This window comes from Pseudorasbora parva, chromosome 4, assembly GCF_024679245.1.
Source record: "Pseudorasbora parva isolate DD20220531a chromosome 4, ASM2467924v1, whole genome shotgun sequence".
Lineage (NCBI taxonomy): Eukaryota > Metazoa > Chordata > Actinopteri > Cypriniformes > Gobionidae > Pseudorasbora > Pseudorasbora parva.
In genome coordinates, this window is record NC_090175.1 from 38,389,416 (window position 1) to 38,408,260 (window position 18,845).

Genomic DNA, 18,845 nt, shown 5'->3' on the forward strand with positions numbered 1-18,845 from the left:
TAATTTGTGGTACCCACACAAAACATGGCATACCGGAGAGGCTCGTTGGTCTAGGGGTATGATTCTCGCTTAGGGTGCGAGAGGTCCCGGGTTCAAATCCCGGACGAGCCCAGTCGTTTCATAGCAAGCTGGCTGCGTTGAGCCCACCTCAAAACTGCTGAGTTTTTGAAATAATTACTTTTGTTCATCTGTACTACAACATAGCCCAGATTCAGTCAAAGGTCAAGTGTTTTTTTTTCCTTGTACAGACCATACTCAGAGTCGCTGCCTTCCAGGAAATGCGGCTTCCTAACGGCAAGCGTTTTCTATTAAAATTAGTGCCTGCCCAATCTTTTAGAGGGCAACATTCAGTGACTGTACATGTGTACACACGTAGCTGTTGGTGTTTGCAGTCAGGCTCGTTGGTCTAGGGGTATGATTCTCGCTTAGGGTGCGAGAGGTCCCGGGTTCAAATCCCGGACGAGCCCAGCCGTTTCAAAGCAAGCTGGCTACGTTGAGCTTAGATAAAAACTACTGTGGTTTTGAAATAATTACTGTTGTTCATCTGTACTACAACATATCACAGATTCAGACAAAGGTCGTGTTTTTTTCTTCCTTGTGCAGGCCATACTCAGAGTCGCTGCCTTCCAGGAAATGCGGCTTCCTAACGACAAGTGTTTTCTATTAAAACTAGTGCCTGCCCAATCTTTTAGAGGGCCACATTAAGTGACTGTAGATGTGTACACACGTAGCCATAGGTGATTCTGGTCTGGCTCGTTGGTCAAGGGGTATGATTCTCGCTTCGGGTGCGAGAGGTCCCGGGTTCAAATCCCGGACGAGCCCAGCCGTTTCAAAGCAAGCTAACTTCCTCGGCTTCCTAACAACAAACGCTTTCTATTTCAATTATATTCAATTCCCGACTGAGCCCTCTAGCATTTAGAATGAGTTCAAGGTTTTCTGACACTGTTTCCGATGGTTGCTTTGCTTTAACAACCATTTGATATCAGAACTTTTGCTGCAGACAACATGGTGCTTGATGTCACGTTCTCTAGCATCAGAGGCTGATATTTCGGCCAAATTGAACTTTCTGCAGGGGTTTTGGGATTCAAACCATTTTACATCAGTCATAGTTGAATTAAAACCATGAGCACAGAAATACATGTCCTTGGAGTTTCTTTGTACAGTCATTGACCTTTTGCTTAGAGCTAGCTCATTCAACCACATCCTTGGACGGAGGCTGATGCCTTATGGTTCAAAGTCAAGCCTAAGATATAGTCTGTATGCTGCTGTTGACTTTTAGAGCTCTTCACTGGTGTGCCGTGCGTTTTTCTGCAATTAGATGGCCAAAGCTCTCATTGGCACTGTTGACTTCATGGGCAAAGCATGAGTGGCAGAAGACAATTTATTGATGCTGAAGATGCAGAATCAGTCTTGATGAGTAGACAGCTACTTTTGTTGTGACTTGTGTTAAAAAAACACTTTGTGGAATTCTCTTTTAAATTCGTCTTTCATAGTGATATATGGTTATCATTATGATAATTCCAATCGTGCGGTCATCATGGATATAGTCATTGAAAAATCCTCCTTGAAATTCTCACAAAGCCATCTTAAAGGTAGCCCATCAAAGACGACCCAGTTGGGACTTGAACCCACAATCCTCAGCTCCGGAGGCTGATGCCTTATCCATTAGGCCACCGGGCCTTGTTTGGCAAAGTTGGCCGTCAATCTGTAGTATCCCTTGAAGTAGTTTTTGAAGCTCAAATATCTACACTTAAGTATCTCGACAACAGAACACGTTCCGTTATACAGGTGAGCTTCACTAAATTTGTGGTACCCACACAAAACATGGCATACCGGAGAGGCTCGTTGGTCTAGGGGTATGATTCTCGCTTAGGGTGCGAGAGGTCCCGGGTTCAAATCCCGGACGAGCCCAGTCGTTTCATAGCAAGCTGGCTGCGTTGAGCCCACCTCAAAACTGCTGAGTTTTTGAAATAATTACTTTTGTTCATCTGTACTACAACATAGCCCAGATTCAGTCAAAGGTCAAGTGTTTTTTTTTTCCTTGTACAGACCATACTCAGAGTCGCTGCCTTCCAGGAAATGCGGCTTCCTAACGGCAAGCGTTTTCTATTAAAATTAGTGCCTGCCCAATCTTTTAGAGGGCAACATTCAGTGACTGTACATGTGTACACACGTAGCTGTTGGTGTTCGCAGTCAGGCTCGTTGGTGTAGGGGTATGATTCTCGCTTAGGGTGCAAGAGGTCCCGGGTTCAAATCCCGGACGAGCCCAGCTGTTTCAAAGCAAGCTGGCTACATTGAGCTTAGATAAAAACTACTGTGTTTTTGAAATAAATACTGTTGTTCATCTGTACTACAACATATCCCAGATTCAGTCAAAGGTCGCGTTTTTTTTTTCCTTGTGCAGGCCATACTCAGAGTCGCTGCCTTCCAGGAAATGCGGCTTCCTAACGACAAGTGTTTTCTATTAAAACTAGTGCCTGCCCAATCTTTTAGAGGGCCACATTAAGTGACTGTACATGTGTACACACGTAGCCATAGGTGATTCTTGTCTGGCTTGTTGGTCTAGGGGTATGATTCTCGCTTCGGGTGCGAGAGATCCCGGGTTCAAATCCCGGACGAGCCCAGCCGTTTCAAAGCAAGCTAACTTCCTCTGCTTCCTAACAACAAACGCTTTCTATTTCAATTATATTCAATTCCCGACTGAGCCCTCTAGCATTTAGAATGAGTTCAAGGGTTTTCTGACACTGTTTCCGATGGTTGCTTTGCTTTAACAACCATTTGATATCAGAAGTTTTGCTGCAGACAACATGGTGCTTGATGTCACGTTCTCTAGCATCAGAGGCTGATACTTTGGCCAAATTGAACTTTCTGCAGGGGTTTTGGGATTCAAACCATTTTACATCAGTCATAGTTGAATTAAAACGATGAGCACAGAAATACATGTCCTTGGAGTTTCTTTGTACAGTCATTGACCTTTTGCTTAGAGCTAGCTCATTCAACCACGTCCTTGGACGGAGGCTGATGCCTTATGGTTCAAAGTCAAGCCTAAGATATAGTCTGTATGCTGCTGTTGACTTTTAGAGCCCTTCACTGGTGTGCCGTGCGTTTTTCTGCAATTAGATGGCCAAAGCTCTCATTGGCACTGTTGACTTCATGGGCAAAGCATGAGTGGCAGAAGACAATTTATTGATGCTGAAGATGCAGAATCAGTCTTGATGAGTAGACAGCTACTTTTGTTGTGACTTGTGTTAAAAAAACACTTTGTGGAATTCTCTTTTAAATTCGTCTTTCATAGTGATATATGGTTATCATTATGATAATTCCAATCGTGCGGTCATCATGGATATAGTCATTGAAAAATCCTCCTTGAAATTCTCACAAAGCCATCTTAAAGGTAGCCCATCAAAGACGACCCAGTTGGGACTTGAACCCACAATCCTCAGCTCCGGAGGCTGATGCCTTATCCATTAGGCCACCGGGCCTTGTTTGGCAAAATTGGCCGTCAATCTGTAGTATCCCTTGAAGTAGTTTTTGAAGCTCAAATATCTACACTTAAGTATCTCGACAACAGAACACGTTCCGTTATACAGGTGAGCTTCACTAAATTTGTGGTACCCACACAAAACATGGCATACCGGAGAGGCTCGTTGCTCTAGGGGTATGATTCTCGCTTAGGGTGCGAGAGGTCCCGGGTTCAAATCCCGGACGAGCCCAGTCGTTTCATAGCAAGCTGGCTGCGTTGAGCCCACCTCAAAACTGCTGAGTTTTTGAAATAATTACTTTTGTTCATCTGTACTACAACATAGCCCAGATTCAGTCAAAGGTCAAGTGTTTTTTTTTTCCTTGTACAGACCATACTCAGAGTCGCTGCCTTCCAGGAAATGCGGCTTCCTAACGGCAAGCGTTTTCTATTAAAATTAGTGCCTGCCCAATCTTTTAGAGGGCAACATTCAGTGACTGTACATGTGTACACACGTAGCTGTTGGTGTTTGCAGTCAGGCTCGTTGGTCTAGGGGTATGATTCTCGCTTAGGATGCGAGAGGTCCCGGGTTCAAATCCCGGACGAGCCCAGCCGTTTCAAAGCAAGCTGGCTACGTTGAGCTTAGATAAAAACTACTGTGGTTTTGAAATAATTACTGTTGTTCATCTGTACTACAACATATCCCAGATTCAGACAAAGGTCGTGTTTTTTTCTTCCTTGTGCAGGCCATACTCAGAGTCGCTGCCTTCCAGGAAATGCGGCTTCCTAACGACAAGTGTTTTCTATTAAAACTAGTGCCTGCCCAATCTTTTAGAGGGCCATATTAAGTGACTGTAGATGTGTACACACGTAGCCATAGGTGGTTCTGGTCTGGCTCGTTGGTCTAGGGGTATGATTCTCGCTTCGGGTGCGAGAGGTCCCGGGTTCAAATCCCGGACGAGCCCAGCCGTTTCAAAGCAAGCTAACTTCCTCGGCTTCCTAACAACAAACGCTTTCTATTTCAATTATATTCAATTCCCGACTGAGCCCTCTAGCATTTAGAATGAGTTCAAGGTTTTCTGACACTGTTTCCGATGGTTGCTTTGCTTTAACAACCATTTGATATCAGAACTTTTGCTGCAGACAACATGGTGCTTGATGTCACGTTCTCTAGCATCAGAGGCTGATATTTCGGCCAAATTGAACTTTCTGCAGGGGTTTTGGGATTCAAACCATTTTACATCAGTCATAGTTGAATTAAAACCATGAGCACAGAAATACATGTCCTTGGAGTTTCTTTGTACAGTCATTGACCTTTTGCTTAGAGCTAGCTCATTCAACCACGTACTTGGACGGAGGCTGATGCCTTATGGTTCAAAGTCAAGCCTAAGATATAGTCTGTATGCTGCTGTTGACTTTTAGAGCCCTTCACTGGTGTGCCGTGCGTTTTTCTGCAATTAGATGGCCAAAGCTCTCATTGGCACTGTTGACTTCATGGGCAAAGCATGAGTGGCAGAAGACAATTTATTGATGCTGAAGATGCAGAATCAGTCTTGATGAGTAGACAGCTACTTTTGTTGTGACTTGTGTTAAAAAAACACTTTGTGGAATTCTCTTTTAAATTCGTCTTTCATAGTGATATATGGTTATCATTATGATAATTCCAATCGTGCGGTCATCATGGATATAGTCATTGAAAAATCCTCCTTAAAATTCTCACAAAGCCATCTTAAAGGTAGCCCATCAAAGACGACACAGTTGGGTCTTGAACCCACAATCCTCAGCTCCGGAGGCTGATGCCTTATCCATTAGGCCACCGGGCCTTGTTTGGCAAAGTTGGCCGTCAATCTGTAGTATCCCTTGAAGTAGTTTTTGAAGCTCAAATATCTACACTTAAGTATCTCGACAACAGAACACGTTCCGTTATACAGGTGAGCTTCACTAAATTTGTGGTACCCACACAAAACATGGCATACCGGAGAGGCTCGTTGGTCTAGGGGTATGATTCTCGCTTAGGGTGCGAGAGGTCCCGGGTTCAAATCCCGGACGAGCCCAGTCGTTTCATAGCAAGCTGGCTGCGTTGAGCCCACCTCAAAACTGCTGAGTTTTTGAAATAATTACTTTTGTTCATCTGTACTACAACATAGCCCAGATTCAGTCAAAGGTCAAGTGTTTTTTTTTTCCTTGTACAGACCATACTCAGAGTCGCTGCCTTCCAGGAAATGCGGCTTCCTAACGGCAAGCGTTTTCTATTAAAATTAGTGCCTGCCCAATCTTTTAGAGGGCAACATTCAGTGACTGTACATGTGTACACACGTAGCTGTTGGTGTTCGCAGTCAGGCTCGTTGGTCTAGGGGTATGATTCTCGCTTAGGGTGCGAGAGGTCCCGGGTTCAAATCCCGGACGAGCCCAGCCGTTTCAAAGCAAGCTGGCTACGTTGAGCTTAGATAAAAACTACTGTGGTTTTGAAATAATTACTGTTGTTCATCTGTACTACAACATATCCCAGATTCAGACAAAGGTCGTGTTTTTTTCTTCCTTGTGCAGGCCATACTCAGAGTCGCTGCCTTCCAGGAAATGCGGCTTCCTAACGACAAGTGTTTTCTATTAAAACTAGTGCCTGCCCAATCTTTTAGAGGGCCACATTAAGTGACTGTAGATGTGTACACACGTAGCCATAGGTGATTCTGGTCTGGCTCGTTGGTCTAGGGGTATGATTCTCGCTTCGGGTGCGAGAGGTCCCGGGTTCAAATCCCGGACGAGCCCAGCCGTTTCAAAGCAAGCTAACTTCCTCGGCTTCCTAACAACAAACGCTTTCTATTTCAATTATATTCAATTCCCGACTGAGCCCTCTAGCATTTAGAATGAGTTCAAGGTTTTCTGACACTGTTTCCGATGGTTGCTTTGCTTTAACAACCATTTGATATCAGAACTTTTGCTGCAGACAACATGGTGCTTGATGTCACGTTCTCTAGCATCAGAGGCTGATATTTCGGCCAAATTGAACTTTCTGCAGGGGTTTTGGGATTCAAACCATTTTACATCAGTCATAGTTGAATTAAAACCATGAGCACAGAAATACATGTCCTTGGAGTTTCTTTGTACAGTCATTGACCTTTTGCTTAGAGCTAGCTCATTCAACCACGTCCTTGGACGGAGGCTGATGCCTTATGGTTCAAAGTCAAGCCTAAGATATAGTCTGTATGCTGCTGTTGACTTTTAGAGCCCTTCACTGGTGTGCCGTGCGTTTTTCTGCAATTAGATGGCCAAAGCTCTCATTGGCACTGTTGACTTCATGGGCAAAGCATGAGTGGCAGAAGACAATTTATTGATGCTGAAGATGCAGAATCAGTCTTGATGAGTAGACAGCTACTTTTGTTGTGACTTGTGTTAAAAAAACACTTTGTGGAATTCTCTTTTAAATTCGTCTTTCATAGTGATATATGGTTATCATTATGATAATTCCAATCGTGCGGTCATCATGGATATAGTCATTGAAAAATCCTCCTTGAAATTCTCACAAAGCCATCTTAAAGGTAGCCCATCAAAGACGACCCAGTTGGGACTTGAACCCACAATCCTCAGCTCCGGAGGCTGATGCCTTATCCATTAGGCCACCGGGCCTTGTTTGGCAAAGTTGGCCGTCAATCTGTAGTATCCCTTGAAGTAGTTTTTGAAGCTCAAATATCTACACTTAAGTATCTCGACAACAGAACACGTTCCGTTATACAGGTGAGCTTCACTAAATTTGTGGTACCCACACAAAACATGGCATACCGGAGAGGCTCGTTGGTCTAGGGGTATGATTCTCGCTTAGGGTGCGAGAGGTCCCGGGTTCAAATCCCGGACGAGCCCAGTCGTTTCATAGCAAGCTGGCTGCGTTGAGCCCACCTCAAAACTGCTGAGTTTTTGAAATAATTACTTTTGTTCATCTGTACTACAACATAGCCCAGATTCAGTCAAAGGTCAAGTGTTTTTTTTTTCCTTGTACAGACCATACTCAGAGTCGCTGCCTTCCAGGAAATGCGGCTTCCTAACGGCAAGCGTTTTCTATTAAAATTAGTGCCTGCCCAATCTTTTAGAGGGCAACATTCAGTGACTTTACATGTGTACACACGTAGCTGCTGGTGTTCGCAGTCAGGCTCGTTGGTCTAGGGGTATGATTCTCGCTTAGGGTGCGAGAGGTCCCGGGTTCAAATCCCGGACGAGCCCAGCCGTTTCAAAGCAAGCTGGCTACGTTGAGCTTAGATAAAAACTACTGTGGTTTTGAAATAATTACTGTTGTTCATCTGTACTACAACATATCCCAGATTCAGACAAAGGTCGTGTTTTTTTTTTCTTCCTTGTGCAGGCCATACTCAGAGTCGCTGCCTTCCAGGAAATGCGGCTTCCTAACGACAAGTGTTTTCTATTAAAACTAGTGCCTGCCCAATCTTTTAGAGGGCCACATTAAGTGACTGTAGATGTGTACACACGTAGCCATAGGTGATTCTGGTCTGGCTCGTTGGTCTAGGGGTATGATTCTTGCTTCGGGTGCGAGAGGTCCCGGGTTCAAATCCCGGACGAGCCCAGCCGTTTCAAAGCAAGCTAACTTCCTCGGCTTCCTAACAACAAACGCTTTCTATTTCAATTATATTCAATTCCCGACTGAGCCCTCTAGCATTTAGAATGAGTTCAAGGTTTTCTGACACTGTTTCCGATGGTTGCTTTGCTTTAACAACCATTTGATATCAGAACTTTTGCTGCAGACAACATGGTGCTTGATGTCACGTTCTCTAGCATCAGAGGCTGATATTTCGGCCAAATTGAACTTTCTGCAGGGGTTTTGGGATTCAAACCATTTTACATCAGTCATAGTTGAATTAAAACCATGGGCACAGAAATACATGTCCTTGGAGTTTCTTTGTACAGTCATTGACCTTTTGCTTAGAGCTAGCTCATTCAACCACGTCCTTGGACGGAGGCTGATGCCTTATGGTTCAAAGTCAAGCCTAAGATATAGTCTGTATGCTGCTGTTGACTTTTAGAGCCCTTCACTGGTGTGCCGTGCGTTTTTCTGCAATTAGATGGCCAAAGCTCTCATTGGCACTGTTGACTTCATGGGCAAAGCATGAGTGGCAGAAGACAATTTATTGATGCTGAAGATGCAGAATCAGTCTTGATGAGTAGACAGCTACTTTTGTTGTGACTTGTGTTAAAAAAACACTTTGTGGAATTCTCTTTTAAATTCGTCTTTCATAGTGATATATGGTTATCATTATGATAATTCCAATCGTGCGGTCATCATGGATATAGTCATTGAAAAATCCTCCTTGAAATTCTCACAAAGTCATCTTAAAGGTAGCCCATCAAAGACGACCCAGTTGGGACTTGAACCCACAATCCTCAGCTCCGGAGGCTGATGCCTTATCCATTAGGCCACCGGGCCTTGTTTGGCAAAATTGGCCGTCAATCTGTAGTATCCCTTGAAGTAGTTTTTGAAGCTCAAATATCTACACTTAAGTATCTCGACAACAGAACACGTTCCGTTATACAGGTGAGCTTCACTAAATTTGTGGTACCCACACAAAACATGGCATACCGGAGAGGCTCGTTGGTCTAGGGGTATGATTCTCGCTTAGGGTGCGAGAGGTCCCGGGTTCAAATCCCGGACGAGCCCAGTCGTTTCATAGCAAGCTGGCTGCGTTGAGCCCACCTCAAAACTGCTGAGTTTTTGAAATAATTACTTTTGTTCATCTGTACTACAACATAGCCCAGATTCAGTCAAAGGTCAAGTGTTTTTTTTTTCCTTGTACAGACCATACTCAGAGTCGCTGCCTTCCAGGAAATGCGGCTTCCTAACGGCAAGCGTTTTCTATTAAAATTAGTGCCTGCCCAATCTTTTAGAGGGCAACATTCAGTGACTGTACATGTGTACACACGTAGCTGTTGGTGTTTGCAGTCAGGCTCGTTGGTCTAGGGGTATGATTCTCGCTTAGGGTGCGAGAGGTCCCGGGTTCAAATCCCGGACGAGCCCAGCCGTTTCAAAGCAAGCTGGCTACGTTGAGCTTAGATAAAAACTACTGTGGTTTTGAAATAATTACTGTTGTTCATCTGTACTACAACATATCCCAGATTCAGACAAAGGTCGTGTTTTTTTCTTCCTTGTGCAGGCCATACTCAGAGTCGCTGCCTTCCAGGAAATGCGGCTTCCTAACGACAAGTGTTTTCTATTAAAACTAGTGCCTGCCCAATCTTTTAGAGGGCCATATTAAGTGACTGTAGATGTGTACACACGTAGCCATAGGTGATTCTGGTCTGGCTCGTTGGTCTAGGGGTATGATTCTCGCTTCGGGTGCGAGAGGTCCCGGGTTCAAATCCCGGACGAGCCCAGCCGTTTCAAAGCAAGCTAACTTCCTCGGCTTCCTAACAACAAACGCTTTCTATTTCAATTATATTCAATTCCCGACTGAGCCCTCTAGCATTTAGAATGAGTTCAAGGTTTTCTGACACTGTTTCCGATGGTTGCTTTGCTTTAACAACCATTTGATATCAGAACTTTTGCTGCAGACAACATGGTGCTTGATGTCACGTTCTCTAGCATCAGAGGCTGATATTTCGGCCAAATTGAACTTTCTGCAGGGGTTTTGGGATTCAAACCATTTTACATCAGTCATAGTTGAATTAAAACCATGAGCACAGAAATACATGTCCTTGGAGTTTCTTTGTACAGTCATTGACCTTTTGCTTAGAGCTAGCTCATTCAACCACGTACTTGGACGGAGGCTGATGCCTTATGGTTCAAAGTCAAGCCTAAGATATAGTCTGTATGCTGCTGTTGACTTTTAGAGCCCTTCACTGGTGTGCCGTGCGTTTTTCTGCAATTAGATGGCCAAAGCTCTCATTGGCACTGTTGACTTCATGGGCAAAGCATGAGTGGCAGAAGACAATTTATTGATGCTGAAGATGCAGAATCAGTCTTGATGAGTAGACAGCTACTTTTGTTGTGACTTGTGTTAAAAAAACACTTTGTGGAATTCTCTTTTAAATTCGTCTTTCATAGTGATATATGGTTATCATTATGATAATTCCAATCGTGCGGTCATCATGGATATAGTCATTGAAAAATCCTCCTTAAAATTCTCACAAAGCCATCTTAAAGGTAGCCCATCAAAGACGACACAGTTGGGTCTTGAACCCACAATCCTCAGCTCCGGAGGCTGATGCCTTATCCATTAGGCCACCGGGCCTTGTTTGGCAAAGTTGGCCGTCAATCTGTAGTATCCCTTGAAGTAGTTTTTGAAGCTCAAATATCTACACTTAAGTATCTCGACAACAGAACACGTTCCGTTATACAGGTGAGCTTCACTAAATTTGTGGTACCCACACAAAACATGGCATACCGGAGAGGCTCGTTGGTCTAGGGGTATGATTCTCGCTTAGGGTGCGAGAGGTCCCGGGTTCAAATCCCGGACGAGCCCAGTCGTTTCATAGCAAGCTGGCTGCGTTGAGCCCACCTCAAAACTGCTGAGTTTTTGAAATAATTACTTTTGTTCATCTGTACTACAACATAGCCCAGATTCAGTCAAAGGTCAAGTGTTTTTTTTTTCCTTGTACAGACCATACTCAGAGTCGCTGCCTTCCAGGAAATGCGGCTTCCTAACGGCAAGCGTTTTCTATTAAAATTAGTGCCTGCCCAATCTTTTAGAGGGCAACATTCAGTGACTGTACATGTGTACACACGTAGCTGTTGGTGTTCGCAGTCAGGCTCGTTGGTCTAGGGGTATGATTCTCGCTTAGGGTGCGAGAGGTCCCGGGTTCAAATCCCGGACGAGCCCAGCCGTTTCAAAGCAAGCTGGCTACGTTGAGCTTAGATAAAAACTACTGTGGTTTTGAAATAATTACTGTTGTTCATCTGTACTACAACATATCCCAGATTCAGACAAAGGTCGTGTTTTTTTCTTCCTTGTGCAGGCCATACTCAGAGTCGCTGCCTTCCAGGAAATGCGGCTTCCTAACGACAAGTGTTTTCTATTAAAACTAGTGCCTGCCCAATCTTTTAGAGGGCCACATTAAGTGACTGTAGATGTGTACACACGTAGCCATAGGTGATTCTGGTCTGGCTCGTTGGTCTAGGGGTATGATTCTCGCTTCGGGTGCGAGAGGTCCTGGGTTCAAATCCCGGACGAGCCCAGCCGTTTCAAAGCAAGCTAACTTCCTCGGCTTCCTAACAACAAACGCTTTCTATTTCAATTATATTCAATTCCCGACTGAGCCCTCTAGCATTTAGAATGAGTTCAAGGTTTTCTGACACTGTTTCCGATGGTTGCTTTGCTTTAACAACCATTTGATATCAGAACTTTTGCTGCAGACAACATGGTGCTTGATGTCACGTTCTCTAGCATCAGAGGCTGATATTTCGGCCAAATTGAACTTTCTGCAGGGGTTTTGGGATTCAAACCATTTTACATCAGTCATAGTTGAATTAAAACCATGAGCACAGAAATACATGTCCTTGGAGTTTCTTTGTACAGTCATTGACCTTTTGCTTAGAGCTAGCTCATTCAACCACGTCCTTGGACGGAGGCTGATGCCTTATGGTTCAAAGTCAAGCCTAAGATATAGTCTGTATGCTGCTGTTGACTTTTAGAGCCCTTCACTGGTGTGCCGTGCGTTTTTCTGCAATTAGATGGCCAAAGCTCTCATTGGCACTGTTGACTTCATGGGCAAAGCATGAGTGGCAGAAGACAATTTATTGATGCTGAAGATGCAGAATCAGTCTTGATGAGTAGACAGCTACTTTTGTTGTGACTTGTGTTAAAAAAACACTTTGTGGAATTCTCTTTTAAATTCGTCTTTCATAGTGATATATGGTTATCATTATGATAATTCCAATCGTGCGGTCATCATGGATATAGTCATTGAAAAATCCTCCTTGAAATTCTCACAAAGTCATCTTAAAGGTAGCCCATCAAAGACGACCCAGTTGGGACTTGAACCCACAATCCTCAGCTCCGGAGGCTGATGCCTTATCCATTAGGCCACCGGGCCTTGTTTGGCAAAATTGGCCGTCAATCTGTAGTATCCCTTGAAGTAGTTTTTGAAGCTCAAATATCTACACTTAAGTATCTCGACAACAGAACACGTTCCGTTATACAGGTGAGCTTCACTAAATTTGTGGTACCCACACAAAACATGGCATACCGGAGAGGCTCGTTGGTCTAGGGGTATGATTCTCGCTTAGGGTGCGAGAGGTCCCGGGTTCAAATCCCGGACGAGCCCAGTCGTTTCATAGCAAGCTGGCTGCGTTGAGCCCACCTCAAAACTGCTGAGTTTTTGAAATAATTACTTTTGTTCATCTGTACTACAACATAGCCCAGATTCAGTCAAAGGTCAAGTGTTTTTTTTTCCTTGTACAGACCATACTCAGAGTCGCTGCCTTCCAGGAAATGCGGCTTCCTAACGGCAAGCGTTTTCTATTAAAATTAGTGCCTGCCCAATCTTTTAGAGGGCAACATTCAGTGACTGTACATGTGTACACACGTAGCTGTTGGTGTTCGCAGTCAGGCTCGTTGGTCTAGGGGTATGATTCTCGCTTAGGGTGAGAGAGGTCCCGGGTTCAAATCCCGGACGAGCCCAGCCTTTTCAAAGCAAGCTGGCTACGTTGAGCTTAGATAAAAACTACTGTGGTTTTGAAATAATTACTGTTGTTCATCTGTACTACAACATATCCCAGATTCAGACAAAGGCCGTGTTTTTTTCTTCCTTGTGCAAGCCATACTCAGAGTCGCTGCCTTCCAGGAAATGCGGCTTCCTAACGACAAGTGTTTTCTATTAAAACTAGTGCCTGCCCAATCTTTTAGAGGGCCACATTAAGTGACTGTAGATTTGTACACACGTAGCCATAGGTGATTCTGGTCTGGCTCGTTGGTCTAGGGGTATGATTCTCGCTTCGGGTGCGAGAGGTCCCGGGTTCAAATCCCGGACGAGCCCAGCTGTTTCAAAGCAAGCTAACTTCCTCGGCTTCCTAACAACAAACGCTTTCTATTTCAATTATATTCAATTCCCGACTGAGCCCTCTAGCATTTAGAATGAGTTCAAGGTTTTCTGACACTGTTTCCGATGGTTGCTTTGCTTTAACAACCATTTGATATCAGAACTTTTGCTGCAGACAACATGGTGCTTGATGTCACGTTCTCTAGCATCAGAGGCTGATACTTCGGCCAAATTGAACTTTCTGCAGGGGTTTTGGGATTCAAACCATTTTACATCAGTCATAGTTGAATTAAAACCATGAGCACAGAAATACATGTCCTTGGAGTTTCTTTGTACAGTCATTGACCTTTTGCTTAGAGCTAGCTCATTCAACCACGTCCTTGGACGGAGGCTGATGCCTTATGGTTCAAAGTCAAGCCTAAGATATAGTCTGTATGCTGCTGTTGACTTTAGAGCCCTTCACTGGTGTGTCGTGCGTTTTTCTGCAATTAGATGGCCAAAGCTCTCATTGGCACTGTTGACTTCATGGGCAAAGCATGAGTGGCAGAAGACAATTTATTGATGCTGAAGATGCAGAATCAGTCTTGATGAGTAGACAGCTACTTTTGTTGTGACTTGTGTTAAAAAAACACTTTGTGGAATTCTCTTTTAAATTCTTCTTTCATAGTGATATATGGTTATCATTATGATAATTCCAATCGTGCGGTCATCATGGAGAGGTCCCGGGTTCAAATCCCGGACGAGCCCAGTCGTTTCATAGCAAGCTGGCTGCGTTGAGCCCACCTCAAAACTGCTGAGTTTTTGAAATAATTACTTTTGTTCATCTGTACTACAACATAGCCCAGATTCAGTCAAAGGTCAAGTGTTTTTTTTTTCCTTGTACAGACCATACTCAGAGTCGCTGCCTTCCAGGAAATGCGGCTTCCTAACGGCAAGCGTTTTCTATTAAAATTAGTGCCTGCCCAATCTTTTAGAGGGCAACATTCAGTGACTGTACATGTGTACACACGTAGCTGTTGGTGTTCGCAGTCAGGCTCGTTGGTCTAGGGGTATGATTCTCGCTTAGGGTGAGAGAGGTCCCGGGTTCAAATCCCGGACGAGCCCAGCCTTTTCAAAGCAAGCTGGCTACGTTGAGCTTAGATAAAAACTACTGTGGTTTTGAAATAATTACTGTTGTTCATCTGTACTACAACATATCCCAGATTCAGACAAAGGCCGTGTTTTTTTCTTCCTTGTGCAAGCCATACTCAGAGTCGCTGCCTTCCAGGAAATGCGGCTTCCTAACGACAAGTGTTTTCTATTAAAACTAGTGCCTGCCCAATCTTTTAGAGGGCCACATTAAGTGACTGTAGATTTGTACACACGTAGCCATAGGTGATTCTGGTCTGGCTCGTTGGTCTAGGGGTATGATTCTCGCTTCGGGTGCGAGAGGTCCCGGGTTCAAATCCCGGACGAGCCCAGCTGTTTCAAAGCAAGCTAACTTCCTCGGCTTCCTAACAACAAACGCTTTCTATTTCAATTATATTCAATTCCCGACTGAGCCCTCTAGCATTTAGAATGAGTTCAAGGTTTTCTGACACTGTTTCCGATGGTTGCTTTGCTTTAACAACCATTTGATATCAGAACTTTTGCTGCAGACAACATGGTGCTTGATGTCACGTTCTCTAGCATCAGAGGCTGATATTTCGGCCAAATTGAACTTTCTGCAGGGGTTTTGGGATTCAAACCATTTTACATCAGTCATAGTTGAATTAAAACCATGAGCACAGAAATACATGTCCTTGGAGTTTCTTTGTACAGTCATTGACCTTTTGCTTAGAGCTAGCTCATTCAACCACGTCCTTGGACGGAGGCTGATGCCTTATGGTTCAAAGTCAAGCCTAAGATATAGTCTGTATGCTGCTGTTGACTTTTAGAGCCCTTCACTGGTGTGCCGTGCGTTTTTCTGCAATTAGATGGCCAAAGCTCTCATTGGCACTGTTGACTTCATGGGCAAAGCATGAGTGGCAGAAGACAATTTATTGATGCTGAAGATGCAGAATCAGTCTTGATGAGTAGACAGCTACTTTTGTTGTGACTTGTGTTAAAAAAACACTTTGTGGAATTCTCTTTTAAATTCGTCTTTCATAGTGATATATGGTTATCATTATGATAATTCCAATCGTGCGGTCATCATGGATATAGTCATTGAAAAATCCTCCTTGAAATTCTCACAAAGCCATCTTAAAGGTAGCCCATCAAAGACGACCCAGTTGGGACTTGAACCCACAATCCTCAGCTCCGGAGGCTGATGCCTTATCCATTAGGCCACCGGGCCTTGTTTGGCAAAGTTGGCCGTCAATCTGTAGTATCCCTTGAAGTAGTTTTTGAAGCTCAAATATCTACACTTAAGTATCTCGACAACAGAACACGTTCCGTTATACAGGTGAGCTTCACTAAATTTGTGGTACCCACACAAAACATGGCATACCGGAGAGGCTCGTTGGTCTAGGGGTATGATTCTCGCTTAGGGTGCGAGAGGTCCCGGGTTCAAATCCCGGACGAGCCCAGTCGTTTCATAGCAAGCTGGCTGCGTTGAGCCCACCTCAAAACTGCTGAGTTTTTGAAATAATTACTTTTGTTCATCTGTACTACAACATAGCCCAGATTCAGTCAAAGGTCAAGTGTTTTTTTTTTCCTTGTACAGACCATACTCAGAGTCGCTGCCTTCCAGGAAATGCGGCTTCCTAACGGCAAGCGTTTTCTATTAAAATTAGTGCCTGCCCAATCTTTTAGAGGGCAACATTCAGTGACTGTACATGTGTACACACGTAGCTGTTGGTGTTCGCAGTCAGGCTCGTTGGTCTAGGGGTATGATTCTCGCTTAGGGTGCAAGAGGTCCCGGGTTCAAATCCCGGACGAGCCCAGCTGTTTCAAAGCAAGCTGGCTACATTGAGCTTAGATAAAAACTACTGTGTTTTTGAAATAAATACTGTTGTTCATCTGTACTACAACATATCCCAGATTCAGTCAAAGGTCGCGTTTTTTTTTTCCTTGTGCAGGCCATACTCAGAGTCGCTGCCTTCCAGGAAATGCGGCTTCCTAACGACAAGTGTTTTCTATTAAAACTAGTGCCTGCCCAATCTTTTAGAGGGCCACATTAAGTGACTGTACATGTGTACACACGTAGCCATAGGTGATTCTTGTCTGGCTTGTTGGTCTAGGGGTATGATTCTCGCTTCGGGTGCGAGAGATCCCGGGTTCAAATCCCGGACGAGCCCAGCCGTTTCAAAGCAAGCTAACTTCCTCTGCTTCCTAACAACAAACGCTTTCTATTTCAATTATATTCAATTCCCGACTGAGCCCTCTAGCATTTAGAATGAGTTCAAGGGTTTTCTGACACTGTTTCCGATGGTTGCTTTGCTTTAACAACCATTTGATATCAGAAGTTTTGCTGCAGACAACATGGTGCTTGATGTCACGTTCTCTAGCATCAGAGGCTGATACTTTGGCCAAATTGAACTTTCTGCAGGGGTTTTGGGATTCAAACCATTTTACATCAGTCATAGTTGAATTAAAACGATGAGCACAGAAATACATGTCCTTGGAGTTTCTTTGTACAGTCATTGACCTTTTGCTTAGAGCTAGCTCATTCAACCACGTCCTTGGACGGAGGCTGATGCCTTATGGTTCAAAGTCAAGCCTAAGATATAGTCTGTATGCTGCTGTTGACTTTTAGAGCCCTTCACTGGTGTGCCGTGCGTTTTTCTGCAATTAGATGGCCAAAGCTCTCATTGGCACTGTTGACTTCATGGGCAAAGCATGAGTGGCAGAAGACAATTTATTGATGCTGAAGATGCAGAATCAGTCTTGATGAGTAGACAGCTACTTTTGTTGTGACTTGTGTTAAAAAAACACTTTGTGGAATTCTCTTTTAAATTCGTCTTTCATAGTGATATATGGTTATCATTATGATAATTCCAATCGTGCGGTCATCATGGATATAGTCATATATCCTCCTTGAAATTCTCACAAAGCCATCTTAAAGGTAGCCCATCAAAGACGACCCAGGTGGGACTTGAACCCACAAATCCTTAGCTCCGGAGGCTGATGCCTTATCCATTATGCCACCGGGCCTTGTTTGGCAAAGTTGGCCGTCAATCTGTAGTATCCCTTGAAGTAGTTTTTGAAGCTCAAATATCTACACTTAAGTATCTCGACAACAGAACACGTTCCGTTATACAGGCGAGCTTCACTAAATTTGTGGTACCCACACAAAACATGGCATACCGGAGAGGCTCGTTGGTCTAGGGGTATGATTCTCGCTTAGGGTGCGAGAGGTCCCGGGTTCAAATCCCGGACGAGCCCAGTCGTTTCATTGCAAGCTGGCTGCGTTGAGCCCACCTCAAAACTGCTGAGGTTTTGAAATAATTACTTTTGTTCATCTGTACTACAACATAGCCCAGATTCAGTCAAAGGTCAAGTGTTTTTTTTTTCCTTGTACAGACCATACTCAGAGTCGCTGCCTTCCAGGAAATGCGGCTTCCTAACGGCAAGCGTTTTCTATTAAAATTAGTGCCTGCCCAATCTTTTAGAGGGCAACATTCAGTGACTGTACATGTGTACACACGTAGCTGTTGGTGTTCGCAGTCAGGCTCGTTGGTCTAGGGGTATGATTCTCGCTTAGGGTGCGAGAGGTCCCGGGTTCAAATCCCAGACGAGCCCAGCCGTTTCAAAGCAAGCTGGCTACGTTGAGCTTAGATAAAAGCTACTGTGGTTTTGAAATAATTACTGTTGTTCATCTGTACTACAACATATCCCAGATACAGTCAAAGGTCGTGTTTTTTTCTTCCTTGTGCAGGTCATACTCAGAGTCGCTGCCTTCCAGGAAATGCGGCTTCCTAACGACAAGTGTTTTCTATTAAAACTAGTGCCTGCCCAATCTTTTAGAGGGCCACATTAAGTGACTGTAGATGTGCACACATGTAGCCATAGGTGATTCTGGTCTGGCTCGTTGGTCTAGGGGTATGATTCTTGCTTCGGGTGCGAGAGGTCCCGGGTTCAAATCCCGGACGAGCCCAGCCGTTTCAAAGCAAGCTAACTTCCTCTGCTTCCTAACAACAAACGCTTTCTATTTCAATTATATTCAATTCCCGACTGAGCCCTCTAGCATTTAGAATGAGTTCAAGGGTTTTCTGACACTGTTTCCGATGGTTGCTTTGCTTTAACAACCATTTGATATCAGAAGTTTTGCTGCAGACAACATGGTGCTTGATGTCACGTTCTCTAGCATCAGAGGCTGATACTTTGGCCAAATTGAACTTTCTGCAGGGGTTTTGGGATTCAAACCATTTTACATCAGTCATAGTTGAATTAAAACGATGAGCACAGAAATACATGTCCTTGGAGTTTCTTTGTACAGTCATTGACC

At 44.2% G+C, this 18,845-nt stretch overlaps 37 non-coding genes across 37 annotated transcripts; 31 read left to right on the forward strand and 6 right to left on the reverse strand.

The window, feature by feature from the left end:
- The first annotated feature begins 39 nt into the window (after positions 1-39).
- Positions 40-111, forward strand: trnap-agg (transfer RNA proline (anticodon AGG)). The gene has a single exon. It is a non-coding gene; the product is annotated as a tRNA-Pro (tRNA).
- A 284-nt stretch (positions 112-395) lies between these two features.
- trnap-agg (transfer RNA proline (anticodon AGG)) lies at positions 396-467 on the forward strand. Its single transcript has one exon. It is a non-coding gene; the product is annotated as a tRNA-Pro (tRNA).
- Positions 468-750: 283 nt separating this feature from the next.
- Positions 751-822, forward strand: trnap-cgg (transfer RNA proline (anticodon CGG)). Its single transcript has one exon. It is a non-coding gene; the product is annotated as a tRNA-Pro (tRNA).
- A 785-nt stretch (positions 823-1,607) lies between these two features.
- trnar-ccg (transfer RNA arginine (anticodon CCG)) lies at positions 1,608-1,680 on the reverse strand. Its single transcript has one exon. It is a non-coding gene; the product is annotated as a tRNA-Arg (tRNA).
- A 159-nt stretch (positions 1,681-1,839) lies between these two features.
- On the forward strand, positions 1,840-1,911 carry trnap-agg (transfer RNA proline (anticodon AGG)). The gene has a single exon. It is a non-coding gene; the product is annotated as a tRNA-Pro (tRNA).
- A 640-nt stretch (positions 1,912-2,551) lies between these two features.
- trnap-cgg (transfer RNA proline (anticodon CGG)) lies at positions 2,552-2,623 on the forward strand. Its single transcript has one exon. It is a non-coding gene; the product is annotated as a tRNA-Pro (tRNA).
- Positions 2,624-3,409: 786 nt separating this feature from the next.
- trnar-ccg (transfer RNA arginine (anticodon CCG)) lies at positions 3,410-3,482 on the reverse strand. Its single transcript has one exon. It is a non-coding gene; the product is annotated as a tRNA-Arg (tRNA).
- Positions 3,483-3,641: 159 nt separating this feature from the next.
- Positions 3,642-3,713, forward strand: trnap-agg (transfer RNA proline (anticodon AGG)). Its single transcript has one exon. It is a non-coding gene; the product is annotated as a tRNA-Pro (tRNA).
- Positions 3,714-3,998: 285 nt separating this feature from the next.
- Positions 3,999-4,070, forward strand: trnap-agg (transfer RNA proline (anticodon AGG)). The gene has a single exon. It is a non-coding gene; the product is annotated as a tRNA-Pro (tRNA).
- Positions 4,071-4,353: 283 nt separating this feature from the next.
- Positions 4,354-4,425, forward strand: trnap-cgg (transfer RNA proline (anticodon CGG)). Its single transcript has one exon. It is a non-coding gene; the product is annotated as a tRNA-Pro (tRNA).
- A 1,017-nt stretch (positions 4,426-5,442) lies between these two features.
- On the forward strand, positions 5,443-5,514 carry trnap-agg (transfer RNA proline (anticodon AGG)). Its single transcript has one exon. It is a non-coding gene; the product is annotated as a tRNA-Pro (tRNA).
- Positions 5,515-5,799: 285 nt separating this feature from the next.
- Positions 5,800-5,871, forward strand: trnap-agg (transfer RNA proline (anticodon AGG)). The gene has a single exon. It is a non-coding gene; the product is annotated as a tRNA-Pro (tRNA).
- A 283-nt stretch (positions 5,872-6,154) lies between these two features.
- trnap-cgg (transfer RNA proline (anticodon CGG)) lies at positions 6,155-6,226 on the forward strand. Its single transcript has one exon. It is a non-coding gene; the product is annotated as a tRNA-Pro (tRNA).
- Positions 6,227-7,011: 785 nt separating this feature from the next.
- Positions 7,012-7,084, reverse strand: trnar-ccg (transfer RNA arginine (anticodon CCG)). Its single transcript has one exon. It is a non-coding gene; the product is annotated as a tRNA-Arg (tRNA).
- A 159-nt stretch (positions 7,085-7,243) lies between these two features.
- On the forward strand, positions 7,244-7,315 carry trnap-agg (transfer RNA proline (anticodon AGG)). The gene has a single exon. It is a non-coding gene; the product is annotated as a tRNA-Pro (tRNA).
- Positions 7,316-7,600: 285 nt separating this feature from the next.
- On the forward strand, positions 7,601-7,672 carry trnap-agg (transfer RNA proline (anticodon AGG)). Its single transcript has one exon. It is a non-coding gene; the product is annotated as a tRNA-Pro (tRNA).
- A 286-nt stretch (positions 7,673-7,958) lies between these two features.
- Positions 7,959-8,030, forward strand: trnap-cgg (transfer RNA proline (anticodon CGG)). The gene has a single exon. It is a non-coding gene; the product is annotated as a tRNA-Pro (tRNA).
- A 785-nt stretch (positions 8,031-8,815) lies between these two features.
- Positions 8,816-8,888, reverse strand: trnar-ccg (transfer RNA arginine (anticodon CCG)). Its single transcript has one exon. It is a non-coding gene; the product is annotated as a tRNA-Arg (tRNA).
- A 159-nt stretch (positions 8,889-9,047) lies between these two features.
- trnap-agg (transfer RNA proline (anticodon AGG)) lies at positions 9,048-9,119 on the forward strand. Its single transcript has one exon. It is a non-coding gene; the product is annotated as a tRNA-Pro (tRNA).
- A 285-nt stretch (positions 9,120-9,404) lies between these two features.
- trnap-agg (transfer RNA proline (anticodon AGG)) lies at positions 9,405-9,476 on the forward strand. Its single transcript has one exon. It is a non-coding gene; the product is annotated as a tRNA-Pro (tRNA).
- Positions 9,477-9,759: 283 nt separating this feature from the next.
- Positions 9,760-9,831, forward strand: trnap-cgg (transfer RNA proline (anticodon CGG)). The gene has a single exon. It is a non-coding gene; the product is annotated as a tRNA-Pro (tRNA).
- A 1,017-nt stretch (positions 9,832-10,848) lies between these two features.
- On the forward strand, positions 10,849-10,920 carry trnap-agg (transfer RNA proline (anticodon AGG)). Its single transcript has one exon. It is a non-coding gene; the product is annotated as a tRNA-Pro (tRNA).
- Positions 10,921-11,205: 285 nt separating this feature from the next.
- On the forward strand, positions 11,206-11,277 carry trnap-agg (transfer RNA proline (anticodon AGG)). The gene has a single exon. It is a non-coding gene; the product is annotated as a tRNA-Pro (tRNA).
- Positions 11,278-11,560: 283 nt separating this feature from the next.
- trnap-cgg (transfer RNA proline (anticodon CGG)) lies at positions 11,561-11,632 on the forward strand. Its single transcript has one exon. It is a non-coding gene; the product is annotated as a tRNA-Pro (tRNA).
- A 785-nt stretch (positions 11,633-12,417) lies between these two features.
- Positions 12,418-12,490, reverse strand: trnar-ccg (transfer RNA arginine (anticodon CCG)). Its single transcript has one exon. It is a non-coding gene; the product is annotated as a tRNA-Arg (tRNA).
- A 159-nt stretch (positions 12,491-12,649) lies between these two features.
- trnap-agg (transfer RNA proline (anticodon AGG)) lies at positions 12,650-12,721 on the forward strand. The gene has a single exon. It is a non-coding gene; the product is annotated as a tRNA-Pro (tRNA).
- Positions 12,722-13,005: 284 nt separating this feature from the next.
- Positions 13,006-13,077, forward strand: trnap-agg (transfer RNA proline (anticodon AGG)). Its single transcript has one exon. It is a non-coding gene; the product is annotated as a tRNA-Pro (tRNA).
- A 283-nt stretch (positions 13,078-13,360) lies between these two features.
- Positions 13,361-13,432, forward strand: trnap-cgg (transfer RNA proline (anticodon CGG)). The gene has a single exon. It is a non-coding gene; the product is annotated as a tRNA-Pro (tRNA).
- A 1,035-nt stretch (positions 13,433-14,467) lies between these two features.
- On the forward strand, positions 14,468-14,539 carry trnap-agg (transfer RNA proline (anticodon AGG)). Its single transcript has one exon. It is a non-coding gene; the product is annotated as a tRNA-Pro (tRNA).
- Positions 14,540-14,822: 283 nt separating this feature from the next.
- On the forward strand, positions 14,823-14,894 carry trnap-cgg (transfer RNA proline (anticodon CGG)). The gene has a single exon. It is a non-coding gene; the product is annotated as a tRNA-Pro (tRNA).
- A 785-nt stretch (positions 14,895-15,679) lies between these two features.
- Positions 15,680-15,752, reverse strand: trnar-ccg (transfer RNA arginine (anticodon CCG)). The gene has a single exon. It is a non-coding gene; the product is annotated as a tRNA-Arg (tRNA).
- Positions 15,753-15,911: 159 nt separating this feature from the next.
- trnap-agg (transfer RNA proline (anticodon AGG)) lies at positions 15,912-15,983 on the forward strand. Its single transcript has one exon. It is a non-coding gene; the product is annotated as a tRNA-Pro (tRNA).
- A 285-nt stretch (positions 15,984-16,268) lies between these two features.
- trnap-agg (transfer RNA proline (anticodon AGG)) lies at positions 16,269-16,340 on the forward strand. The gene has a single exon. It is a non-coding gene; the product is annotated as a tRNA-Pro (tRNA).
- Positions 16,341-16,623: 283 nt separating this feature from the next.
- trnap-cgg (transfer RNA proline (anticodon CGG)) lies at positions 16,624-16,695 on the forward strand. The gene has a single exon. It is a non-coding gene; the product is annotated as a tRNA-Pro (tRNA).
- A 1,015-nt stretch (positions 16,696-17,710) lies between these two features.
- trnap-agg (transfer RNA proline (anticodon AGG)) lies at positions 17,711-17,782 on the forward strand. The gene has a single exon. It is a non-coding gene; the product is annotated as a tRNA-Pro (tRNA).
- Positions 17,783-18,067: 285 nt separating this feature from the next.
- Positions 18,068-18,139, forward strand: trnap-agg (transfer RNA proline (anticodon AGG)). Its single transcript has one exon. It is a non-coding gene; the product is annotated as a tRNA-Pro (tRNA).
- A 283-nt stretch (positions 18,140-18,422) lies between these two features.
- Positions 18,423-18,494, forward strand: trnap-cgg (transfer RNA proline (anticodon CGG)). Its single transcript has one exon. It is a non-coding gene; the product is annotated as a tRNA-Pro (tRNA).
- The last annotated feature ends 351 nt before the right edge of the window (positions 18,495-18,845 follow it).